General features: G+C 42.0%; 1 protein-coding gene and 1 pseudogene across 3 annotated transcripts in view; both read left to right on the top strand.

The window, feature by feature from the left end:
* LOC140844379 (RNA-binding motif protein, X-linked-like-2) overlaps positions 1–23916 on the top strand; it is a 182190-nt gene that overhangs the window by 84838 nt on the left and 73436 nt on the right. The window lies entirely within an intron of this gene.
* LOC108389231 (rho-associated protein kinase 1 pseudogene) lies at positions 4414–5406 on the top strand (annotated as a pseudogene).

Raw genomic sequence — 23916 nt, forward strand, 5'->3', positions numbered from 1 at the left:
CCCTGACACCTGACACAACTACAGCCATTTCCAGGGAGTACAGTGAGACAGAATATTCATTGGCATTAGTGGAAAACACAAATAAAGAAGATTCCTATTACTCCTGTCATTTTCCAGTTCTGTGAACATGGCAAATATTAACTTTTCTTGATTCCAATTCCATTATCTTAGAATAATATCCATCCTATGTGACGCTATGTTCAATGGATGTATTTGTCCTTCCCTCCACAGAGAAAATGCACATCAAATGGTAGCTATGTTATTTATTCCTCTACCCTCACTCCATATGATTATCTTTTCAATTGCAAGGCTTTTTATATGCTAAATCTGATATTGGATTCCTCTCCTATTTTCACAAGGGCATTCATTTTCCTCCTAATCCTGGTTGAGGTTCTCCCTAACCCCTGTGTTGAATCAACCTGCATACCATAGGAAGGAAGATATCTTAATCTATAAAGTGTGATAATTTTATTCTTTATCAGTATTTTTTCTACTTTTTAATTGAAATACTGATTAACTTTGTACAGCAATCTATGAGGAGGTAATTCTTATTTGTTGAAGGGTTAACAATAGCAAAACAAAAACAACCACCAAAACCCATCAAATATGCTTTTGAATGAAACAAGGCAATTCATCTACAAACTTAAATCAATTTTAGATATCACTCCAATGATTGATGTGCCACAAACTCCTGGTAATTATTTCCTTATTTTATTCTGAAACTACTGAATGAAAATAAGGAAATAACCATGAGCCAATCCTTTCTGCTCTCAGCAGCTTACAAGGCTAATCCTGAAAACCCTTTCCCATCGCTTTTCTAGTCCATTAATGGTCTCTTGCATCTCGTCCATTCTGTTTTGAAGTCCTTCCAGAGCTTGTTTTATTTCTGTATTCTCCTTCCTTAGTTCTTGCATATTTCTCTGCAAGTCCATCAGCATGGTTATGACTTTTGTTTTGAATTCTTTTTCAGGAAGACTGGTTAAATCTATCTCCCCAGGTTCCTTCTCAGGGGAAGATGTAGCAGATGCCAAAGCTGTCTGGGTTAGTCTTGTCTGGATCATATTTTTTTGCCTTTTCATGTTGACAGGTGCTATTGACTGTGGGCTGGGAGGGCCAAACTTTTCACTTGCTACTGGCCTTTCTTTACTGGGACAACTGCGACCCCTAGTGGCTTGTGTTGGGTAATTGCATGTAGACTGGGTCTTTGTGTCTTGCCCGGCCGGTATGGAGGAAGCTCCCTTTCTGAGGGTGGGGCCTGCCTTAGGCTGCTTCTCTGCTTTTGCAGCACCCAGAGGGGTAATAGACTGGGAGGCTGTTTGGCTGTTTACCTCCGTGAGGGGTCTCAGAGCTGTTGCCCAGGGGGTTAGTGCACCCGGTTTTCCCTGTAATTTCCAGCCACTGGACTGTGACCTGTATTGTCCAGCTGTTACATCCCTGTCCCTTTAAGACTTTCAAAAAGCACTCACTTTTCTTTGTCACAGGGGCATCAGCTTTGGAACCTGCTCAGAGGTCTTGCTGCCCTGTTTCCCTAGTTTCCAGCCCTCTACGCACGCACTGTGTCTGCGCTCTGGTGCGGGTGGCTGGGCTGGATGTTTAGCAGTCCTGGGCTCCCGCTCCCTCCTGCCGGGAGCTGGGGGGAGGTGTGCTTGGGTCCTGCCAGACCAGGGCTAGTATCTTACCCCTTTCACCAGGCGCTGGGCTCTCGCACGTGTGGATGTAGTCTGGCTGTTGTCCTGTGTCTTCTGGTCTCTCTTTTAGGATTAGTTGTATTTGTTGTATTTTCAAAAATATATATGTTTTTGGGAGGAGATTCCCACTGTCCTACTCACGCCGCCATGTTGGCTCCGCCTCCTCTTTCCCATCTCTTTTTCAGGGCTCTTTGCTAACCTAGTCTCCTCATTCCCAATTTTAATGCCTTTAGGCTTCCCTGTGCTGTCCAGTGCTACCAAAACATACATCCTACTTACCAGGAAAGGAATATGCCTTGATACTCACATGTTTCTGGGCCCACCCCAACAACCAAACAAACTGGCACCTGAAGAATTCATCAGAGACAAATAGTGTTGCTCTCAGCATTGACTACAGCACCTGAGGTACATTCTGACCAGTGCACTAAAATATTACTTGTCTTTTCTGGACACTTGGTTAGTAGTATTAAAGCTTAAAGATCAAGCTGAATGGAGGTGTTAGCTATTGTTAATGGTGGTAGTCATTTTGTAATATGTAAATGTATCAAATCAACACTTATACCTTAAACTTGCATAACATGTCAATTATATATCAATAAAGCTGCAAGGGAAACAAAAGCAGAAATGAACAAGTGGGACTATATCAAACTAAAAAAGCTTCTGTACAGCAAAGGACACCATCAGTAGAACAAAAACATATCCTACACTATGGGAGAATATATTCATAAATGAGATATCTGATAAGTGGTTGACATCCAAATTATATAGAGCACACGCACCTCAACAAACAAAAACCAAATAAGCCAATTAAAAAATGGGCAGAGGAGCTGACCAGACACTTCTCCAAAGAAGAAACTCAGATGGCCAACAGGCACATGAAAAGATGCTCCACATCCCTAATCATCAGAGAAATGCAAATTAAAACCACAATGAGATATCACCTCCAACTGGTTAGGATGGGCAACATCCAAAAGACAAATGTTGGTGAGGATGTGGAGAAAGGGGAACCCTCCTACACTGCTTGTGGGAATGTAAAATAGTTTAACCATTGTGGAAAGCGGTATTGAGGTAGAAATACCATTTGACCCAGGAATTCCACTCTTAGGAATTTACCCTAAGAATGCAGGAGCCTAGTCTGAAAAAGACAGATGCACCCCTGTTTATCGCAGCACTGTTTACAATAGCCAAGAAATGGAAACAACCTAAGTGTCCATCAGTAGATGAATGGATAAAGAAGATATGGTACATATACACAATGGAATATTACTCAGCCATAAGAAGAAAACAAATACTACCATTTACAACAACATGGATGGAGCTAGAGGGTATTATACTCAGTGAAATAAGCCAGGCAGTGAAAGACAAGTATCAAATGATTTCACTCACCTGTGGAGTGTAACAACAAAGCAAAAACTGAAGGGAGAAAACAGCAGCAGACTCACAGATCCCAAGAATGGACTAACAGTTACCAAAGGGAAAGGGACTAGAGAGGATGGGTGGAAGGGAAGGATAAGGGGGTAAAGCAGCATTAAGATTAGCACACATAATGTAGGTGGGGGAGGACACAGGAAAGGCAGTATAGCACAGAGAAGACGAATAGTGATTCTATAACATCTTACTACACTGATGGACAGTGAATGTAATGGGGTATGTGGTGGGGACTTAATAGGGGGAGTCTAGTAACCATAATGTTCATGTAATTGTACATTAATAATAGCAGGAAAAAAAAAGTGACCATACTTTCAGAAATAAAATTTTCATTACCCAAAAAGAAAAAGCTAGGGCTCAGCAATGGCCGCTTTCCAAAGCCTGGGCCACAGGCCCTTCCCAGAAGCTCCTGAGTCAGCAGTCACCAGCCCAACTCTAGTCTTCCTCACTGTTGGTTCTCCAGCCTTCCCTCTCCTAAGCCCACGTTGGGCACCGACCTTGCGCTGCCCCACCAGACACTGTGGCTGCAGCCTCCACAGTGATGTAACAAACAGAGAGTGACTGTTGTGCCGTGGCCACAGGTCTGGAGAGTGGAGATCCCCTCACTTCGGGGAGGAAGGGAGCCAGACACACCTGTGACCCTGAGGTTTCCGCTCACTGGGAACCCACTGCCAGAGGACGTTGGTCTAATTGCTTTCTATGTCCATCAGTAGATGAGTAGATAAAGATGTGGTACATATACACAATGGAATATTACTCAGCCATAAGAAAAAAACAGATCCTACCATTCGCAACAACATGGATGGAGCTAGAGGGTATTACGCTTAGTGAAATAAGCCAGGTGAAGAAAGACAAGTATCAAATGATTTCACTCATATGTGGAGTATAAGAGCAAAGGAAAACTGAAGGAACAAAACAGCAGCAGAATCACAGAACCCAAGAAAGGACTAACAGTTACCCAAGGGAAAGGGACTGGGGAGGATGGGTGGGAAGGGAGGGATAAGGGTGGGGTAAAAGAAAGAGTGCACTACGATTAGCATGTATAGTGTGTGTGGGGCACGGGGAGGGCTGTGCAACACAGAGAAGACAAGTAGTGATTTTACAGCATCTTACTACACAGATGGACAGTGACTGTGAAGGGGTATGTGGGGGGGACTTGGTGAAGGGGGGGAGCCTAGTAAACATAATGTTCTTCATGTAATTGTAGATTAATGATACCAAAATAAAAATAAATAAATAAATAAATTGCTTTCTGCTGCTGGTGCTGGGACAAGGGTACTGGCACAGTAACAGCATCATGTCAACTGGAGACAGTTTTGAGAGTCAATTTGAGAAATTCAACTACCTGTTGCAGGATCCCAAATCGGAAGTGAATTCAGATTGTTTGCTGGATGGATTTGATGCTCTGGTATATGATTTGGATTTTCCTGCCTTTAGAAAAAACAAAAATATTGAAAACTTTTTAAGTAGATATAAAGGCACAATAAATAAAATTAGAGATTTATGGATGAATGTTGAAGATTATGAAGTAGTGAAGGTGATTGGTAGAGGTGCATTTGAAGTTCAATCGGTAAGGCATAAATCCATCAGGCAGGTATATACTATGAAGCTTCTCAGCAAATGAAATGATTAAGAGATCTGATTCTGCTTTTCTCTGGGAAGAAAGGGACATCGTGGCTTTTGCTAACAGTCCTTGGGTCATTCAGCTGTTTTATGCATTCCAAGATGATCATTACCTCTACACGGTGACGGAGTACATGCCTGGTGGAGATCTTGTGGACTTAATGAGCAACTATGATGTGCCTGAAAAATGGGCACAGTTCTATACTGCGGAAGTAGTTCTTGCATTAGCTGCAATTCATTCCATTGGTTTCATTCATAGGGATGTGAAGCCTTATAACATGCTGCTTGATAAATCTGGACATTTGAAGTTAGCAGATTTTAGTACTTGTGTGAAGATGAGTAAAGAAGGTATGGTATGATGTGATACATCAATTGGAACACCTGATTATATGTCCCCTGAAGTATTAAAATCCCCAGGTGGTGATGGTTCTTATGGATGAGAATGACTTGTGGGCCATTGGGGTATTTTTATATGAAATGCTTGTAGGTTCTACACATTTTTATGTAGGTTCTCTGGTTGGAACTTGTAGTAAGACTGGTTGGAACTTGTAGTAAGACTGTGAACTATAAAAATTCACTTACCTTCCATGATGATAATGACATATCAGAAGAAGCAAAAAATCTTATTTGTGCCTTCCTTACCGACAGAGAGGAGAGATTAGGGTGAAATGGTGTAGAAGAAATCAAATGACATCTCTTCTTCAAAAATGATCTGTGGGCTTGGGAAACACTCCGAGACACTGTAGCACCAGTTGTACCACACTTAAGCAGTGACATTGATACAAGAACTTTGATGATTTAGAAGATGTTAAAGGAGCTGAAAAAATATTCCCTATACCTAAAGTTTTGTTGGCAATCAGCTACCTTTTGTAGGATTTACATATTACAGCAATCGTAGATACTTGTCTTCAGTTAATCCTAATGATAATAGAAAGAGCTCCAATGTACATAACAGCTTGCAGGAAAATTTGCAAAAAACCTTTTGTAAGCTGGAAGAACAGCTGCATAGTGAAATGCAATTAAAAGATAAAATGGAGCAGAAGTGCAGAACTTCAAACATAAAACTAGACAAGATAATGAAAGAATTGGTTGAAGAGGGGAATCAAAGGAGAAATCTAGAATCTAAAGTGTCTCAGGTTAAAAAGGAGAAAATGTTACTACAACATAGAATTAATGAGTACTAAAGAAAAGCAGCACAGGAAAATGAGAAGAGGAGGAATGTAGAAAATGAGGTTAATGCATTAAAGGATCCATTGGAAGACTTTAAAGACAATAAATCAGAATTCACAGCTTGCTAATTGGAAGCTGGCACAATTACAAAAGCAGCCAGAAGCAGCCAATGACTTACTCAAGACAGAGTCAGACACAGCTGTGGGGTTAGGGAAGAGCCCCACAGAGACGAGCAAGGCAGTCAGTGAGCTGGAGTCCCTAACCAGGGAACTGCAGGAGAGAAATAGGATTTTAGAGAATCCCAAGTCACAAACGGACAAGAACTATTATCAGCTGCAAGCTGTGTATTCTGGTGCTTCATTTATGATTAGCTATTCATTGCATAGGCAGGGAGGGGCAGGACTAGAATGAGCCATGGGACAACAGAACCCGTGCCAGATGTAGGGTTCAGGTCAAGCCTGACCTTCTGAGAGTGTGGCTAGCCTCTCTGTTATTGAAGCCACACTCGTCTCCTGGGGTTTCTACCAAAAGTTTGGAGTTCAGGAGAGATTCCAGGCTGCTGTCAGTACTTGATTATAAATCATTTGTACTATCCTTCCATGGGTCCATGGAATAATCAGGCCCTCAGAGAAAAAGGAAAAATGGGACAGTAGATCCCTTGTCACTGAGGATGAGAGTGGAGCCTGAAACCAGGATCCTAAGTCAGAAAAATTTAAGAAAAGGAACCAAAGCAGAAGACAAGGTCTAGGGACTGCTCCTGATGGGTAGTGAGGAAGATGGTAACCCAGAGGCCACAAAGACACCAAAGGTTCTGTCAGCCCCAGGTTCTTGTCTGATTGGCATTGAAGGAAACATGGGGAGCAATCAGAGTCAGGAAAGTTTCTAGGTATTGCTCTCCTATCAAATCACAAATACTGTAAGAGTGAATGCAAAACTATCCCATTCCTAAGTTTTATCAGTGTATTTGTTGCTATCATTTATATTTTCAGAGATACTAATATACATTAAGGACCCATTATGATCCAGAAACTTTAAGAAGCATCTAAATCCTATGTGTGTTACTTTTGTTTCCTAGAAGAAGAAACTGAGGTTCATAGAAATTAAATGAGTTGCCTAAGGTGCCAGGTTATATTGTGGAGCCAGGATTCAGAGCCATGGCAAATGGCTGTGATTTTTCCACCATGCCATGCAGGCACTTTATTTATTTGGTCGTTTTTCCATGCACCCAGGGTGCCTATCAGTCTAATTCATTTCATTTGTAAGAGCTACTATTCTACTGTTTTGATAGTCGGTGGACTGCAATGACAGCCAGGACATACTTGAGGCAGAAGTGTCCTCTTGTGTGTTCAGCCTCATGGAAACCAGTACCCAATCCACATGGCTGAGACCCAGGGGTTGACTCTGCCACACTTCAGAGCAATTGACAAATTGCTCACAGTTGTCTGGGGTTCAAGAGCTCATCTCTGAGAAATGACACTTTCTCATTCCTTTTTAAAGAGACAAGTGTGCTTCCTTCTGTGCTTCTAATAATGTTTCTACTTTGGTCCCTCTACTTGTTTTGTTTCATCTGTATCTCTACTCTTGAATTCTCAGATTTAACTTCCATATTTAAGAGTTTCTTCTCATTCTAGCTAAACTTTTTCAGATGACAAAAAGAAGAGATTTCATTACATCTCCATTGAAACGAGATACTCTATGACTTAGAAATGCTTCTCTATTATTACACTAATTGGAATGGGTGGCCTATTAGCACCGATGACAAAAGGAAATAGCTTCTGCATTCAACATGAAAATGTACTGCGAACTGCTCAATGGAGATGACTTACCTACTGCTTGAAGTGAAAATGATGTCAGTAGTTTTCAGAGGGGTGCTTTCAGGAATAAGAGGAAAGCTAACTTATATCTGGAAATAATTCACAAAATAAGATTCAAATTCCTCAGCATAAAAGGTCTTGAATATTTGACACCTGCCTAATTCCTCTTTCCAGACTTCTATCCAAGTTATCGTCTTTATAATCATTACCAGTAGTAATTGACATTACCATTATCATTCTTATTGTAATATTAGTATTCCTAGAGTTCTTCTCATGTGTCCAGCAATGTTTTACATATATTAATGTCTTTAAACCTCACAGCACTCAGTGAAGTAGGTGCTGTGATTATCTCTATTTTATAGATGACACTGAGACAAGATATACTCTGTCACTTGTCCTGTATCTTACAATGACTCATGCATTTTGGCTTCAGAGGCTACACGCTTGCCCATTACGAAGAGTTAGGCTTCTGCACTTTTTGCTCCTAGTACTGATTTGTCTTGAGATGTCTATTTCACACATAATTTTAAACCTTGACTCCCATTCCTTGTTACATTTCTTGTTTTCCTACTACTGCCAATTATGCATATATGTTGACCAGTGTCCTAATGTTTATATATGTGTCTCCGCACTGGACTGAGAATTCTTGTATATCTGGATTGAGTTGAGTCTGGGAACTTGTATTGTGGTTGTACTGAATTTTTAAATATTTAGTATATTAGTTTTACTAATTTTTATTATGTACCTCCTTCCACTGACTTTGGGCCTATTTGTTCTTCTTTTTCCAATCTCAATAATTGTGACTTTAGACTATTCATTTGGGATTGTTCTTCCTTCTTTAAATATACCTGGATTGCTATATACTTTCCTCTTAGAACTGCCTTTGCTGTATCCCACAGAAGTTGGGGCTTTGTGCTGTTGTTGTAATTTGTCTCCACATATTGTTTGATCTCTACTTTAATTTGGTCATTGATCCATTGATTATTTAGGAGGATGTTGTGAAGCCTCCATGTGTTTGTGAGCCTTTTTGTTTTCTTTGTACAATTTATTTCTAGTTTTATACATTTCTGGTCTGAAAAGTTGGTTGGTAGAATTTCAATCTTTTTGAATTTACTGAGCCTCTTTTTGTGGCCTAGTATATGGTCTGTTCTGGAAAATGATCCATGTACACTTGAGAAGAATGTGTATCCTGCTGCTTTTGGATGTGGAGTTCTATAGATGTCTGTTAGGTCCATCTGTTCTAGTGTGTTGTTCAGTGCCTCTGTGTCCTTACTTATTTTCTGTCTGGTGGATCTATCCTTTGAAGTGAGTGGTGTGTTGAAGTCTCCTAGAACGAATGCATTGCATTCCATTTCCTCCTTTAATTCTGTTAGTATTTGTTTCACATATGTGGGTGTTCCTGGTTTGGGTGCATATGTATTTATAATGGTTATATCCTCTTGTTAGTCTGACCCCTTTATCATTATGTAATGTCCTTCTTTATCTCTTCTTAATTTCTTTGTTTTGAAGTCTATTTTGTCTGATACAAGTACTGCAACATCTGCTTTTTTCTCTGTATTGTTTGCACGAAATATCTTTTTCCGTCCCTTGACTTTTAGGCTGTGTGTGTCTCTTGTATGCAGCATATAGATGGGTCTTGCTTTTTTGTCCATTCTATTACTCTGTGTCTTTTGATTGGTGCATTCAGTCTATTTACATTTAGGATGATTATTGAAAGAAATGTATTTATTGCCATTGCAGGCGTTAGATTCGTGGGTACAAAAGATTCAACGGTAGATTCTTTACTATCTAGTTGTCTAACTTAACTCACTTATTAAACTATTATAAACACTGTCTGATGATTATTTATTTCTCTCTCTTGTTATTCCTCCTCCTCCATTCTTTATATGTTAGGTATTTTAATCTGTACTCTTTTGTGTTTCCTTTGACTACTTTTGTGCATAGTTTATTTTATTTTTTGCCTTTAGTTAGTATTTGGTTGGTCTGCTTTCTTTGCTGTGATTTTATTTTCTCTGGTGACATCTATTTAGCCTTAGTAGTGCTTCCATCTAGAGCATTCCCTTTAAAATATCCTGTAGAGGTGGTTTCTTGGAGGCAAATTCCCTCAACTCTTGCTTGTCTGGGAATTGTTTAATCCCTCCTTCATATTTAAATGATAATCATGCTGGATACAGTATTCTTGGTTCAAGGCCCTTCTGTTTCATTGCATTAAATATATTATGCCATTCTCTTATGGCCTGTAATGTTTCTGTTGAGAAGTCTGATGATAGTCTGATGAGTTTTCCTTTCTGGTGACCTTTTTTCTCTCTCTTGGGGCCTTTAATACTCTGTCTTTGTCTTTGATCTTTGCCATTTTATCTATTATATGTCTTGCAGTTGTCCTCCTTGGGTCCCTTGTGTTGGGAGATCTGTAGGCTTCTATGGTCTGAGTGACTATTTCCTCCCCCAATTTGGGGAAGTTTTCAGCAATTATTTATTCAGCTACACTTTTTATCCCTTTTTCTCTCTCTTTTTCTTCTGGGAGCCCTATAATGCAAATATTGGTGCATTTAGATTGGTCACACAGTTCTCTTAATATTCTTTCATTCATGTAGATCCTTTTATCTCTCCCTGCCTCAGCTTCTCTGTATTCCTATTCTCTGATTTCTATTCCATTAACAGCCTCTCGCACCTTATCCAGTCTGCTCTTAAATCCTTCCAGAGATTGTTTCGTTTCTGTATTTTCCCTCCCAACTTGATCCTTTAGCTCTTGCATATTTCTCTGCAGATCCATAAGCATGGTTATGACCTTTATTTTGAATTCTTTTACAGGAAGATTGGTTAAATCTATCTCCCTACTCCCCTCTCAGGGGTTGTCTTGGTGATTCTGAACTGGACCAACTTCTTCTGCCTTTTCAATGCAATAGAGGTAGTCGTAGGCAGGTAGTGCGTGTGTCAGCTGGGAGAACAAAGTTCCTTCCTGCTTGCTGGTTGCCCTGCCCTTCGCCACTGCCTGTGCCGGTTACTCACACACCAGGAGCAGGCTCTGGGTTAATTTCCTGAGCCACAGTGGGCGGGGCAGCACAGAACCCTGTGGGGAGAGGCAGGTGCACATGGTATGCTCTCCTGTGAGAACAGCACCCTTTCGCACCTCTGCCTAAACCAGGATGCTTTACACCGGTGGCGTCCCCTGGTCTGGCCCAGGCGGCTGCATGCTGGGAGGAGGCTCTGTGCAGCTGCTGTGGGTGTGGCTGATCCCAGGCTGCTCTGCCTGGGCCAAGCAGGAGGGGAAATGAACAGCAGGCTGTTTATGGCCATGAGGGGCTTCAGAGCTGTGTTGCCACCCAGGGAGTTAGGGCGCCTGAAGTTTCCCGAGGTTCCCAGCTCCTAGGCTAAGTGTGCCAGGATGATTCCATCCAGCTGTGAAGCCCCTGTCCTTTAGGAGTGTCAAAAAGCACTCACTCTTCTTTTGTCCCAGTGGAGCCGGCTGCGGGGACTGACTCGCAGATTTTACTTTTCCATTTCCCTAATATCCAGCAAACCATGCAATGTGTGTCTGCACTCCTGGTGCTGATTACTAGGGCTGTTGTATTTAGAAGTCCTGCACTTCCACTCCCTCCCCTCTCCGACTCCTCTCCTCCGGCCAGGGAGCTGGGGTAGGGGGAGTGTTTGGGTCCTGCCGGGCCGCGGCTTGTATCTTACCCCCTTTGTGAGGTGCTGAGTTCTCGCATGTGTAGATGCAGCCTGACTGTTGTACTGTACCTTCTGGTCTCTCTGTTCGGCATAGTTTATATATATATATTTGTTATATTGTTATCATTAATCTACAATTACATGAAGAACATTATGTTTACTAGGATCCCCCTTCACCAAGTCCCCCCCCACAAACCCCATTACAGTCACTGTCCATCAGCATAGTAAGATGCTGTTGAGTCACTCCTTGTCTTCTCTGTGTTGCACAGTCCTCCCCATTCCCCAACCTGACATTTTACATGCTAATCATAATACCCCCTTTCTTTTTCCTCACCCTTATCCTCCCTTCCCACCCATCCTCCCCAGTCCCTTTCCCTTTGGTAACTGTTAGTCCATTCTTGGGTTCTGTGATTCTGCTGCTGTTTTGTTCCTTCAGTTTTTATTTGTTCTTATACTCCACATATGAGTAAAATCATTTGGTATTTGTCTTTCTCCGCCTGGCTTATTTCACTGAGCATAATACCCTCTAGCTCCATCCATGTTGTTGCAAATGGTAGTATTTGTTTTCTTCTTATGGCTGAATAATATTCCATTGTGTATATATACCACATCTTCTTTATCCATTCATCTACTGATGGACACTTAGGTTACTTCTATTTCTTCGCTATTGTAAATAGTGCTGCAATAAACATAGGGGAGTATCTGTCTTTTCTAAACTGGAGTGCTGCATTCTTAGGGTAAATTCCTAGAAATGGAATTCCTGGGGGGTCAAATGGTATTTCTATTTTGAGCATTCTGAGAAACCTCCCTACTGCTTTCCACAATGGTTGAACTAATTTACATTCCCACCAGCAGTGCAGGAGGGTTCCCCTTTCTCCACAACCTCACCAACATTTGTTGTTGTTTGTCTTTTCAATGATGGGGATCCTTACTGGTATGAGGTGATATCTCATTGTGGTTTTAATTTGCATTTCTCTGATGACAAGCGATGTGGAGCATCTTTTCATGTGTCTGTTGGCCATCTGAATTTCTTTTTTGGAGAACTGTCTGTTCACCTTATCTGCTCATTTTTTAATTAGATAATTTGCTTTTTGTTTGTTGCAGTGTGTGAGCTCTTTATATATTTTGAATGTCAACCCCTTGTCAGATCTGTCATTTATGAATATTTTCTCCCATACTGTAGGGTACCTTTTTGTTCTATTGATTGTGTCCTTTGCTGTACAGAAGCTTTTCAGGTTGATATAGTCCCAGGTGTTCATTTTTGCTGTTGTGTCCCTTGTCCAGGGAGATATGTTCATGAAGAAGTCACTCATTTTTATGTCCAAGAGATATTTGCCTATGTTTTTTTCTAAGAGTTTTATGGTTTCATGACTTACATTCAGGTCTTCGATCCATTTCGAATTTGCTTTTGTGTATGGGGTTAGACAGTGATCCAGTTTCATTCTCTTACATGTAGCTGTCCAGTTTTGCCAACACCATCTGTTGTAGAGACTGTCATTTCCCCATTATATGTCCATGGCTCCTTTATCATATATTAATTGACTATATATGTTTGCGTTAATGTTTGGAGTCTATTCTGTTCCACTGGTCTGTGGCTCTGTTCTTGTGCCAGTACCAAATTGTCTTGATTACTGTGGCCTTGTAGTAGAGCTTGAAGTTGGGGAGCGAGAACCCCCCCCCCCCCGCACTTTATTCTTCCTTCTCAGAATTGCTTTGGCTATTCGGGGTCTTTGGTGGTTCCATATGAATTTTTGAACTATTTGTTCCAGTTCGTTGAAGAATGCTGTTGGTAATTTGATAGGGATTGCATCAAATCTGTATATTGCTTTGGGTAGAATGGCCACTTTGATGATATTAATTCTTCCTAGCCAGGAGCATGGGATGAGTTTCCATTTGTTAGTGTCCTCTTTAATTTCTCTTAAGGGTGTCTTGTAGTTTTCAGGGTATAGCTCTTTCACTTCCTTAGTTAGGTGTATTCCTAGGTATTTTATTCTTTTTGATGCAATTGTGAATGGAATTGTTTTCCTGATTTCTCTTTCTATTGGTTCATTGTTAGTGTATAGGAAAGCTACAGATTTCTGTGTGTTAATTTTGTATCCTGCAACTTTGCTGTATTCCGATATCAGTTCTAGTAGTTTTGGAGTGGAGTCTTTAGGGTTTTTTATGTACAATATCATATCATCTGCAAATAGTGAAAGTTTAACTTCTTCTTTACTGTCGCGACCCTTCAGGGACCGAAGCAACACGCCCAAGGTCTTGATTCTTCTCTAGGCTTTATTGTCTAATCTCTCACAGCGGTTACAGCAGTTGTCGGGAAAAACTCTTCTCCCTCCCAGCGGGCTCCCTTATATTCAGTCACCCAACCAATCCGGGACAGTATCATGCGTGACCTTTAAGCGGATAGGTGTCACGCACCACTCTAAGCGGGCAGCACGAGCTGTGCACGGGTACAGAAGTCTGCTGGGCCAATCCCCAACAGGGAGGGGAAAGAGTGATGAGCAGGAAGCAGGCGCCATCTTTAGGGCATTGTCCAGCTAGAGTGGGGCTCAGCCTCGGCCGTAGGCCGGGCCCCCACATCTCCCCTTTTATTGTTTTATAACCAAAGGTCTGTCAGGATCATGCCTGTCTTAGGTCGTCCGGAGTCTGCAGCATTCTTACCCGTCCTCAGGCAACACACAGCTTAGGTCTGCGCCCTGTCTTAGGTTGATATGCGCAGCTCCCGATCTTACCCGTCTTTGACTACTGATCCAGCATATTAAGCCGTACTCTAGGGGAGATGCCTTCCTCTAGCGCTGCCATGGCCTGCAACAGGACCTTCCGTTCTCCCCGTTGCTGTTTTTGTATGGAACAGACTTTCCTCCCAAGCACGAGGAGGCCCACAATTAGCAATATTCCTATGACACCTACACCTGACCAGGCTTTGGTGGCATTTAACATCTTGCCTAACTGTCTGGACAAGTTGGCAGCTTTAGAATAATTATGAAAAGGAATACCAGTAATACACCCCTGTATAAGAATTGACACAGCCCACAGACAAAACCTCCCCCAAGAGGTCCAGTTGTTCTTGAAGAAGGTTCAGTGGCCTGGGACAGACCATTCAGTGTCTCTGCCATAGGAATGGTGATAGTCAGCACGGCGGTGGCTGCAACTGCAGCTTGGCTCCGCCATCGCCTGCTGTAGGATCCACCGTAGGAGCAGAAGCAGTGCGATCATCTTGTACCTCTGCTCCGGGGTGTTCCACTCTGCGTATCAGACGTTCAGGCACCCAAACGGGGTTCTGCTGGTCCTGTGGAAAAACACAAACCGAGCCTCGGGTCCAGATTATCACTGGGTCCGGTCCTTTCCATGTTCCTTCCAACACATCCTTCCACAAAACTTTAGGCATGTGTTTTGGATTGGATTGTTGGCCGTGCCACTCTGCTGCACTGTGGCCATTTTTGTCCAGTGTTCTAAAATCTTCTCCTATTCCCCCTTTTTGTTTATATAAGGCATTCTTGAGGGTGAGGTGGGTGCGTTCCACCATACCCTGACCCTGAGGGTTGTCTCTAGCTCCCTGCTGCTCTCATGACACAAAAGGATGTCATCCATATAATGATAGATGATTATCAGGGGAAACTGTTTCCTGACAGTTTGTAAGGTCTTCTTTACATACACATGGTGGGGCTATGAGCCATGCCCTGTGGCAATAAACCTTTGACAGTCTCTCGGGTGAAGCGGGATGGAGAAGAAACAGTCTTTGATAATCTCCACTTGCCAGACTTTTTCCTAATTACAAAAATAGATGTGTTCCATGGTGAGGTAGAGGGCTGGAGGTGACCAGCTGCTATCTGTTCTTGTACTAAAGTGTGGGCTCCTTCCTTCTTTTCTTTGGTGAGGGGCCACTGAGGTACCCACACGGGCCTTTTTGACTGCCATGTTATTTCTATAGGCTGTTTTCCCTCAGTGGCCCTGAAGAAAAACCCAATCCTGGTCCTCCAGGCCCTTTGGGCGGTCTCCCTGCTAAAAGGATTGGTTGTTCTTTCCCTTGGAGATCCGTCCCTAGTCCTCTAGTGCCCACGTACCCCTGTTTTTTCATTATGGCATTAGACTGCTCACTGTAAAGAGTCTCTGTGGTTAGTTCAACTCTGCTATTAAACCTGTTCTCTAGCTCGTCCCCCGAAAGTTCCCCGTCTTTATCCTCATCAGATGGCAGTCCCTGTTCAGATCCCCCTTCCGATGCCTTTGTGGAGGCACGCTCTTCTCGTACTTCCTCTAATATTTCCTCCCCCTCTTGGATGGCCTCTCGGCAGCTTGGCTTCTGTCCCTTCAGGCAATTTTTTACTCGATCCCAAATAGGGATTGTCCCTGGTGGAAGGGGCTCCCTCTTTTCTGCCTGGCGTAGGTCATCCCCCAGCCTGTCCCATAAAGGGCTGGTGATTTTTCCTTCATCTAAGAACCATGGGGCATGATTCTCTATAGTGTTCAGGAATGCCCTGGCAGTCTTCGTTTTCAAAGGGGTTCCATTAGCTCTAAGGAGCGCTTTCAGAGGTTCCTCAGCCCTAACCCTAGAGGCCTCCGTCCCCATCCTCTCTCTAAAGGGGCAAGTATCCTAGTTATGATTTAGATGGACTACGTCGCTAATTCCGCGAACCTTTTGATTTCATCGCCACTCTGCGAACCTTTTGATTTCGTCGCCGCTCTGCGAACCTTCACTGGCGCCTCCTCATTCCATATATTATAATAAACAATGTCACAAACACTAACAGGACACACACACTACACATAAACACCCACCGCAACTGCCTGCTGTCTGCCCTGCCACGTATACTTTCAGTTTGCTCGCCGATCCACTCACCCTCCTCGGTTCCCTCTCCCGGTCTGGCCAGCCGACCGAACGGCGTCCAGCGACGTTCATCGGCAGGCACCAGGGCCACCGGATCAGGTCACGACGAGGTTTAGCGATTCCTGGGGTTCGGCACCACTTGTCGCGACCCTTCAGGGACCGAAGCAACACGCCCAAGGTCTTGATTCTTCTCTAGGCTTTATTGTCTAATCTCTCACAGCGGTTACAGCAGTTGTCGGGAAAAACTCTTCTCCCTCCCGGCGGGCTCCCTTATATTCAGTCACCCAACCAATCCGGGACAGTATCATGCATGACCTTTAAGCGGATAGGTGTCACGCGCCACTCTAAGCGGGCAGCACGAGCTGTGCACGGGTACGGAAGTCTGCTGGGCCAATCCCCAACAGGGAGGGGAAAGAGTGGTGAGCAGGAAGCAGGCGCCATCTTTAGGGCGTTGTCCAGCTAGAGTGGGGTTCAGCCTCGGCCGTAGGCCGGGCCCCCACATTTACCAATCTGGATTCCTTGTATTTCTTTGTTTTGTCTGATTGCCATGGCTAGGACCTCTAGTACTAGGTTAAATAACAGTGAGAAGAGTGCGCATCCCTGTCTAGTTCCCGATCTCAGAGGAAAAGCTTTCAGCTTCTTGCTGTTCAGTATGGTGTTGGCTGTGGGTTTATCATATATAGCCTTTATTATGTTGAGGTACTTTCCCTGTATACCCATTTTGCTGAGAGTTTTTATCATGAATGGATGTTGAATGTTGTCAAATGCTTTTTCAGCATCTATGGAGATGATCATGTGATTTTTGTCCTTCTTTTTGTTGATGTGGTGGATGATGTTGATGGATTTTTGAATGTTGTAGCATCCTTGTATTCCTAAGATGAATCCCACTTGGTCATGGTATGATCCTTTTGATGTATTTTGAATTCAGTTTGCTAAGATTTTGTTGAGTATTTTTGCATCTACATTCATCAGGGATATTGGTCTGTAGTTTTCTTTTTTGTTGGGGTCTTTTCCTTATTTTGGTATCAGGGTGATGTTGGCTTCATAGAATGAGTTTGGGAGTATTCCCTCCTCTTCTATTTTTTTGGAAAACTTTAAGAATGGACATTATGTTTTCTCTGTATGTCTGATAAAATTCCGAGGTAAGTCCATCTGGCCGTGGAGTTTTGTTCTTGGGTAGTTTTTTTTTATTACTGATTCCATTTCTTTGCTGGTAATTGGTGTGTTTAGACTTTCTGTTGCTTTCTGGGTCAGTCTTGTAAGGTTGTATTTTTCTAGGAAGTTGTCCATTTCTCCTAGGGTTTCCAGCTTGTTAGCATATAGGTTTTCATAGTATTCTCTAATAATTGTATTTCTGTGGGGTCCATCGTGATTTTTCCTTTCTCATTTCTGATTCTGTTGATGTGTGTTGACTCTCTTTTTCTCTTAATAAGTCTAGCTAGAGGCTTATCTATTTTGTTTATTTTCACAAAGAACCAGCTCGTGGTTTCATTGATTTTTTTTCTATTGTTTTATTCTTCCCAGTTTTATTTATTTCTTCTCTGATCTTTATTATGTCCCTCCTTCTGCTGACTTTAGGCCTCGTTTGTTCTTCTTTTTCCTATTTCGTTAATTGTGACGTTAGACTATTCATTTGGGATTGTTCTCCCTTCTTTAAATATGCCTGGATTGCTATATACTTTCTTCTTAAGATCACTTTTGCTGCACCCCACAGAAGTTGGGGCTTTGTGTTGTTGTTGTCATTTGTTTCCATATATTGCTGCATCTCCATTTTAATTTGGTTGTTGATCCATTGATTATTTAGGAGCATGTTGTTAAGGCTCCATGTGTTTGTGAGCCTTTTTGTTTTCTTTGTATAATTTATTTCTAGTTTTATGCCTTTGTGGTCTGAAAAATTTGTTGGTGGAATTTCAATCGTTTGAAATTTACTGAGGCTCTTTTTGTGGGCTAGTATGTGGTCTATTCTGGAGAATGTTCCATGTGCAGTTGAGAAGAATGTCTATCCTGTTGCTTTTGGATGTAGAGTTCTATAGATGTCTGTTAGGTCCATGTGTTCCAGTGTGTTGTTCAGTGACTCTGTGCCCTTACTTATTTTCTGTCTGGTGGATCTATCCTTTGAACTGAGTGGTGTGTTAAAGTCTCCTTAAATTAGTGCATTGCATTCTTACTTTAATTCTTTTAGTATTTGTTTCACATATGCTGGTGCTCCTTTGTTGGGTGCATATATATTTACAATGATTATATCCTCTTGTTGGACTGAGCCCTTTATCATTATGTAATGTCCTTCTTTATCTCTTTTTACTTTCTTTGTTTTGAAGTCTATTTTGTCTGATACTATTACTGCAACACCTGCTTTTTTCTCCTTGTTGTTTTCATGAAATATTTTTTTCCATCTCTTGACTTTTAGTCTGAGCATGTCTTTGGGTTTGAGGTGAGTCTTTTGTAAGCAGCATATAGATGGGTCTTGCTTTTTTATCCATTGTATTACTCTGTGTCTTTTGATTGGTGCATTCAGTGCATTTACATTTAGTGCGATTATTGAAAGATATGTTATTATTGCCATTGCAGGCTTTAGATTTGTGGTTACCAAAGTTTCAAGGTTAGCTTCTTTAGTATCTTACCGTCTAACTTAACTTGCTTATTGAGCTATTATAAACACTGTCTGATGATTCTTTATTTCTGTCCCTTCTTATTCCTCCTCCTCCATTCGTTATATTTTGGTTGTTTTATTCTGTGCTTTTTTTGTACTTCCTTTAACTGGTTTTTTTGGGTAGTTGATTTTATTTTTTGCCTTTAGTTCGTATTTGGTTGGTCTGCTTTCTTTGCCATGATTTTATTTTCTCTGGTGACATCTATTTAGCCCTAGGAGTGCTCCCATCTAGACAGTCCCTCTAAAATACCCTGTAGAGGTGGTTTGTGGGAGACAAATTCCCTCAACTTTTGCTTGTCTGGGAATTGTTTAATCCCTCCTTCATATTTAAATGATAATTGTGGTGGATACAGTATTCTTGGTTCAAGGCCCTTCTGTTTCATTACATTAAATATATCATGCCATTCTCTTCTGGCCTGTAAGGTTTCAGTTGAGAAGTCCGATGATAGCCTTATGGGTTTTCCTTTATAGGTGTCCTTTTTTCTCTCTCTGGCTGCCTTTAAAACTCTATCCTTGTCCTTGATCTTTGCCATTTTAATTATTATGTGTCTTGGTGTTATCCTCCTTGGGTCCCTTCTGTTGGGAGTTCTGTATACTTCTGTGCTCTGATTGATTATTTCCTCCCCCAGTTTAGGGAAGTTTTTAGCAATTATTTCTTGAAATACACTTTCTATCCCTTTTTCTCTCTTCTTCTTCTTCTGGTATCCCCATAATGTGGTAGTTATTCCTTTTGGATTGGTCACATAGTTCTCTTAATATTGTTTCATTCCTGGAGATCCTTTTATCTCTCTCTGCATCAGCTTCTATGTGTTCCTGTTCTCTGGTTTCTATTCCACCAATGGCCTCTTGGATCTCATCCATTCTGCTTTTAAATCCTTCCACAGATTGTTTTATTTCTGTAGTCTCCCTCCCTAGTTTGTCCATTAGCTCTTGTATTTTTCTCTGCAGCATCATCAGCATTGTTTTGACCTTTATTTTGAATTCTTTTTCAGGAGATTGGTTAGGTTTATCTCTCCAAGCTCCTTCTCAGGGTTGTCTCTATGATTTTGTTCTGAATCAAATTCTTCTGCCTTTTCATGGTGATAGAAGTAGTTGTGGGGAGCTGGCAAGTATGTCACCTGGGAGAACGTCCCTTCTTGGTAGTTTGTGTCCTTCCTCTACTGGGAGAACAGTGACACCCTTACTGGCTTGTGCTGGGCAGCTGCATGAAGATGGTGTCTCTGATTCTTTCCCTGCCTCTGTGGAGTAAGCTCCGCAGTTGCTGTAGGTGAGGCCGCTCTCAGGCTGCTGCTCCACTATGGCAGAGCCGCGTCAGAGGGGGAACGGACGAGAGGGTGTTTACTGCTGTGAGGAGCCTCAGAGCTGCACTGCCGCCCAGGGGGTTAGGGTGCCTGGAGTTCCCGGGGATTCCTAGCTGCTGGGCTAAGTGTCACGGTACGCTTCCATCCAGCTGTGGGGTCCCTGTCCCTTTAAGACTTTCAGAAAGCACTCACTTTTCTTTGTCCCAGGGGCACTGGCTGTGGGGACCCGCTCACAGGTTTTACTGTCCCATTTCCCTAGTATCCAGCACCCCACTTACTGTGTGTCTGCACTCCTGGTGCAGATGGCTAGGTCTGGGTATTTAGCAGTCCTGGGCTCCCTCTCCCTCCCTGCTCTGACTCCTCTCCTCCTGTCGGGAGCTGGGGGGAGGGGCACTCAGGTTCCACCAGACTGTAGCTTGTATCTTACTCCCTTCATGAGGTGCTGGGTTCTTGCAGGTGTAGATGTAGCCTGGCTGTTGTCCTGTATCTTCTGGTCTCTCTTTTAGAGATAGTTGTATTTGTTGTGTTTTCAAAAATATGTATGGTTTTGGGAGGAGATTTCCACTGCTCTACTCATGCTGCCATCTTGGCTCTGTATCTCTATAATCAGATTTTACTTCTCTTGTCCTTATTTACACTTCAGCCAAATAGATTTTTTTTCTGGTTTTGGTATCAGGGTAATACTGACTTCAGAGAGTAAACTGGGAAGTATTCCTTTCTCTTCATTTTTTTGGTACACTTTGTGAAAGATTGGTGTTAGTTCATCATTAAAAGTATTGTAGAATTGATCAGTGAACCATCTGGTCCTATTTTCTTGTTTGTAGGAGGGATTTTTTGTGTTAATTACAGTAGTTTACTTCTTACAGGTTTAGTGAAATTTTCTATTCTCTTGGGTCAGTTTTGGTTCATGTCTTTCTAGGACTTTTTCCACTTCATCTAGGTTATCTAGTTTGTTGGCATATGGTTATTCATAGTCACTTATATCCCACTTTATTTTGGTAAGTTCAGTTTTAATTACCCTTGTTTCATTCCCAATTTAAGGAATTTGAATCATCTCTCTTTTATCTTGGGCAGTCCAGCCAAATGTTCAACCACTTTGTGGATGTCTTCCAGGAACCAACTTCTTACTACATTGATTTTCTCTATTTTTACTCTATATTTAGTTAATTTCTGCATATATCTTTTAGTATTTTATAGAAATATTTATTTTTCCTTCCTTGTGCTCACTTTCTGTTTATTTTGTTATTTTACTCTTCTATTTATTTTTTTTTGATGGAATGTGAAGATATATGAGATCTTTCATGTTTTTTTAAACTAATGTGTAATTGACATATAACATTAGTTTCAGGTGCACAACATGAAGGCCCAGTATTTTAACATATTATGAAATGATAACCACAATATATATAGTTAACATCTGTCACCATACAATTACAAATTTTTTTCTTGTGAGGAAAACCTTTAAGATGTACTCTCTCAGCAACTTGCAAATATGCAGTACAGTATTATTAACTATAGTCCCCATACTGTACATTAAATCCCCATGACTTACTTTATAACTGGGAATTTGTACCTTCTGACACTCTTCACACATTTCAATCCCCACCCCTCCACCCCTGCATCTGGCAACTACTAATCTGTTCTCTATCTATGAGCTCAGATTTTTATTTTTTTGATGAGATACACATGAAAGTAAGGTCATATAGTATTTATCTTTCTCGTCTGACTTATTTCACTTTGTGTAATGCCCTCAAGGATCATCCATGTCATTCCAAATGGTAAGATTACCTTCTTTTTATGGCTGAATAACACACACACACAGACACACACACACACATATATCACATCTTCTTTATCCATTCATTAATCAAGGGACACAGGCTGTTTTTGTATTTTGGCTGTTGTATTATGCTATAATAGATGGACATGGGGGTGCAGATATCCTTTCAAGGTGTGCAGATATTCTCTAGTGCTTTCATTTCCTTCTGGTAAATATCCAAAAGTAGATTTGCTGTATCTTATTATGTTAGTTCTCTCTTTAATTTTGGGGGGAATATCCATACTGTTTTCCATTCTGGCTGCACCAATTTACATTCCCACCAACTGTTCACAGTGTCCCCTTTTCTCTACATCTGCTGGGAATAAATGCGTTCTCAGGACTCAGGAAAGTCAAGAGTGATAGGTAAGGAAGGAATTCATTAAAGCAAGAATAGCAAGGAATGGCAGCTGCCTTGCAGGCAGCAGAGAGCAAGGAAGAACAGAGGGAGGAAAAAGAATCTCATTGAACTCCTGCTTGGCATAAAGCAGATCCTTTGCCAACTCCTAAAGCCAGGGTTCCCTGGTGCCCGTCCAGTGTCTGCTTGAATCTGCATGGCACGAGAACTAAGCCCCTACCACCCCAAGATTTGGGGGTGCCACAGAACACTGGGTGAAGTGAGATTATGTTTTGAGGACTTCCCAAAGGCAAAGAAAGGAGATTGTCAGGCAGGCTACTAAGGATCATGATCATACAGCTCAGTCCTGCCCAGGTCACCCAGGAGATGGGACCTTGGAAGCCCAGATCAGAGCTCTCAGCAGCCCCTCCCTACTGACCTGGAGTAGCACAGAGAGTGACACACTTGAAGAAAGGGAACCTCAGAGAGGGGGCACGCTTAAGGGCTTAGAGTTTGGGATTTTAGAGCCTTTTGGGTGAGGGTCAGCATAGGCATGATGTATACAGGTGATTTATAGCACCTCTGAAGTTTTGTCTCAAGAACAGGGTTGCTTAGGTACCTGTATTGGTCTGGATCCTGGCATTCTGTGTCCACATGGGTCCATGTACATGTCAAAGGGATGTCTCCTGCCCTGGTTACTGAGGTACTTGACTAAGGGGCTGGAAGAAGAGGGAGAACAGGGCATAGATTAAGTTAAAGAATAAGCTGGGCCATTTTCGTGGGCTAAGTAGATTTTACAATGGCATGTTCTAATTGGTACAATGAAGACATGGGCTATGCTCAAATACTTTTCTTTATCTGGGGAATATCCAGACATTCCAAGTCACTCCTGTCCTATGAAACTTCAGCTAATTAATGAATTAACTCTGTGAGTCCTTTCTGGCTCTCTGGTTTTATCCAAATAACATTTTGAATCCCTTTTAATGGGTTTTACTGGCCTTATTTTCTCTCCACCCAGGTCATGTCTGTATTTCTGCCTAACACATCCTCACCAACACTTGTTATTTCTTGTCTTTTTGATACTAGCCATTCTGACAGGTGTGAGGTGATACTGCACTACAGCTTTGATTTGCATTTCCCTGATGGTGAGTGATGCTGAGCACCTTTTCATGTGTCTGCCAGCTTGGTGGGTCAGGTAACACTCAGTCATAATGGACAGCTAGGTCTCAGAGTAACTTGGTGGCCTATGGTTAACTGTTCAGTGTCTACTAAGGCCCAGTAGTAAGGCAAAAACTACTACAGAAAACTATTTCTCTAAAGTCTATATAGACTTGGATTTGCTCTAAAATCCTCAGGGCTTATGCTGTGATTCACCAACAAGGGTCTACCAAAGGCTCCATATAGCATCCCTATGTACTACTTGTTACATGAGGAAGTGACCCAAATGTCCACCCCCACCCCCCATGTCAGCACTATGTTATCTGTTGGGTCATTGGCCCAGGTAGCAGAGAAGTTCTTATAGCAGCCTGGACTGCTGCAGAGCCTTCCCTTGTTCTGTCCCTCTGAACACTAGCAACTTTTTGACCCATTTGGTA

This window comes from Manis javanica, chromosome 11 (assembly GCF_040802235.1).
Source record: "Manis javanica isolate MJ-LG chromosome 11, MJ_LKY, whole genome shotgun sequence".
NCBI lineage: Eukaryota > Metazoa > Chordata > Mammalia > Pholidota > Manidae > Manis > Manis javanica.